This window comes from Epinephelus fuscoguttatus, linkage group LG5 (assembly GCF_011397635.1).
Source record: "Epinephelus fuscoguttatus linkage group LG5, E.fuscoguttatus.final_Chr_v1".
In the NCBI taxonomy this organism is placed as follows: Eukaryota; Metazoa; Chordata; class Actinopteri; order Perciformes; family Serranidae; genus Epinephelus; species Epinephelus fuscoguttatus.
Genome location: NC_064756.1, coordinates 3,345,578 through 3,349,317, shown reverse-complemented (window position 1 = coordinate 3,349,317; position 3,740 = coordinate 3,345,578).

The following is a 3,740-nucleotide window of genomic DNA, read 5'->3' as shown; positions in this document are numbered from 1 at the left end:
AGCCAACCCCGGTCTCCCCTGTCAGGTCATATGAGGTGAAACATGTACAGCAGACTGTAGACATGTTTTCTGTATGAGCTCACTGCAGCTTTACTTCATGTGAGATCACACATTACATCACAGATCACGTGACCTGCACCGCTTTTATTTTCCTAAAACAAAAGTATGTTGACGTCACAGTGATCAGGAACAGTCTGCGGGCTCATGTTTGTTTGTTTGTTTGTTTGTTTGTTTGTTTGTAGCTACTTCTCTTCAGCGTGACGTCATGTTTACTGACTCCACTGCTGTTCTTACTGATGTTGTTGTTTATGGTAAATTAAAACCTGGCCGGTGGCACGCGGATGCACGCGCGCGAAGACAACTTTCATTCATTGTTTGGATCGTTGTTTACAGTCCGCGTGCGGGCTTGTCTCATCTCATTCATCTATGCGCAGCTTTTGTCTCGCGCCGCCACAGGACACACACACACGTCTGGATACAAGCACGGTGACAATGGGAGGCTTGTTGTGTGTGTGTGTGTGTGTGTGTGTGTGTGTGTGTGTGTGTGTGTGTGTGTGTGTGTGTGTGAAGCGTGCCTCGTGCCGTGGGTGGGGTTTGGATGGGTGGTGGTGGGGGGTTAAAGTCAGAGCCAGCGGAGGCACGCGCTGCCCTCATTAGTATGACAATAGAGGGCGAGGTGGGTCGCGAGCGCCAAAAAAAAAAAAAAAAACAGGAGGGGGGGCAACACACACACACACACACACACACACACACACACACCTGGTCACCTGTCCTCGTGTCACACCTGTGGGTTTATTACAGATACTCAGCAGTGGAAGAAGTTTAACGAGTTTTTAAACTCAAATAAATTGTGACTCATTTTATTTAATGGCTTTATTCAGGATGAATGAATCTGTAACATCACATAATTTACCTTTATTATAATTTTATTAATACTCTGAATCTGTGAAGTAACTAAAGTCATCAGATGAATGTAGTGCAGTAAAAAGTACAATATTTTTTCTGGCGACTGAGTCGGTGAAACCTGAATCTGCAAAGTGCACACTGGAAATTAAACGTAGTGAAAAGTACAATATTCTCTCTGAGATGTAGGAGAAGGACAAAGATAGAAAAATGGAACACTTAAATTTAAGATAAGATTATTGATCCCAAACTGGGAAATTCTTACGTTACAGCAGCAACCAAACAGTATGTGGACAAAAATATAAAATATATACAAAATGAGTAGCACTAAAATTTAAAATATACAAGAAATAAAATGAAAATAAAGAATATCAAATTGCAGGAGTGCTCAGTATCGTACTCAGTGCGGTAAGTTTGAGGACTTCTGGAGTTTGGTGGCGCCAAAAACTTTATTCACATGTTCACAGTGAATGGAGACAGTTTGAAAATGAACTCCATGTTAATGACAGAGCAGCTCCACACCCTGGAGGAGGTCATTATCATACAGCTGGGACACACACACACACACACACACACTTAAAAATGTATCTGGCGTCTCCAGATCCAGCCCTCCTCTCTGATTCTCTCTCCTCCCTTGAGGAGCATTAATCGTCCGTGTGTTAACAAAACCCGTCTGTGACACGCGACACGAGGAGAACAGAGAGTGTGTTTGATGGACACTTTAAAATGACTGTCGTCTAATATCTTTGTAATATTCCTTTAATATTCTTACAGTGACTCATCATGTCTGTGTCTCGTCTGTTGTGAACTTCATGTCTCTGATGTCAGTGAACAGTGACCTGCTCGCACTTCACTTGGTTTTATCTCTTAAAGTTTTTACCACTTCACACTGTGCACGCTGTGATATCTGCTGTAACGTCACTGTCATGCAGACTGGTGACTGTGACACATCACAGTGTCCATTTCAAATCCTTACTGAGCCTTTATTAGCACCAGGAACTATTAATAACTGGGCTGTTTGTTTGTTAGGGACTGTTTGTTATTGATGACAGAAGGAGGTGCTAAAGGAGGAGGCATGTCAAATATTTTTTAAGCACTGGGGAGAGACCCAAGTTTCTTTATTCTGACTAAGAGGAGGAACATGTAAACCTCCATTCATCACAGCCACAAAGTGTAAAAAACAGAACTTGTCATTTGATTTTAAAATGTCCGACGGTCCTTGGACACACTGTGTACGATGATGAAAAGGTCACCACATCTGAGCTTCAGCAGTCCAACAAAAACGTGGTTGCGTCCAGGACAAAAGAACAGGGTTTGGCTTACAGGAAGTGAACACCAGCCTCCTGGCTGACAGTCAGTGGTTGTTGGACCTGTCCACCACCCTTCCACCCGCCCCACTCAGACCTCCATCCCCTTAACTTTTGTTGTTGTTCCACCGTGTGTCCCGCTAATGCCGCAGAATGCTCATCATGCCGACGTGAAAGGGCAGCTTTTTCGTTAGTGTCTGATACCGGAAGTCACTGACCAAGCACTGGTTTTCAATGACTTCAGAGTGAGACCAGGTTGGCCGAGACCCTGAGCAGAGCTGCTCACGTGGGCAGCAGTGTGTCCCAGCCGATCATTTGCTGCAGGTTAAAATATTCCAACATGTAGTGGCCACGTATCATGCTGACGTGAAAGGACAGGTTTGTGTCGTTGACACCTGACGCTGGGAATCACTGATCAAGCACTGGACTTTGATGACGAGAAGCATACTGCCATGAAAGGTGGCTTTATAGGCGTCAGTGTCTGAGGCCGAAATCACTGACAAGGTGGCGAGATTTGACGACTTTGGAATGAGAACAACCCCGGACACATAAAAATACAGACAGACAAAAGAAAAAACAAAACGACATCTGAGCTTATAACAGTGACATTCCACCAAAATCACTTTATTGTACGTCTTCATTTAAAATTTGGCCAAAAATGAACCATTTACACGAATGACATCACACCCCGGCCATCCTCCTCTCATAAGTAAAGAACAGTCCCTAAGTTGGTATCAAAAATCTGTGTTTAATTTTGTGTGGGAAGGTTTATAAATGACTGGAGTGTGTGTGTGTGTGTGTGTGTGTGTGTGTGTGCGTGTGTGTGTGTGACGCTCTCCGGTTGACCGGGGGGAGGCAGTAAAAGGAGCGTTTGGCCGCTCAGGCTGCTGCTGTCGCCTGACAGTTTGTTCTATTGCCCCGCTGTAATTGTCCCCTCGGCGGTGAAAGCGAATCAAAGCGGGGGCCCCTGTTACTCCCCCCTCCCTCCTCCTCCTCCCTCCTCCTGCTACCATGCAGGGTTGATAGAAGACTCCTCGGCACTCCACACTGCAAGAAATGTCCCACCTTCCACCGCTGCTTTAACTGACAGTTCATGTGTTCAGGACGCAGAGACTTGAAGCCTAACCATGACGCTGGGTTTCACAGCAGCTTCACTCATGTCTGTGCAGGTCTCAGCTGCCTGGAAAGGTTCAAATCAATCATGTAAAATAAAAGAATAAAGTGGTGGCGCGCTGTGAGCACTGATCGGAAACTGCCGCACCTGATTTGTAGTAAAATGTGCGCCCGCAGGCTGAAGGCGCTCCTCCTGCTGGACAGGAAGTTGAGACTGACTGAAGAAGTGAATTAAAAGTTTCTGTTTCTGAGCAGCAGCAGCGGCAGCGGCGGCAGAGGAGGAGTTTCCTTCAGGTGGACTTTTTTTTTTTTGCAGCGCTCCCCCCTCCCCTCCCCCACGCACAGCCCTCCTCCTCCCCCCGCTCCTCCGCAGTATAAAGCGGAGGTGTAACGCAGCTGTTACAGTCCAGAGTTCAG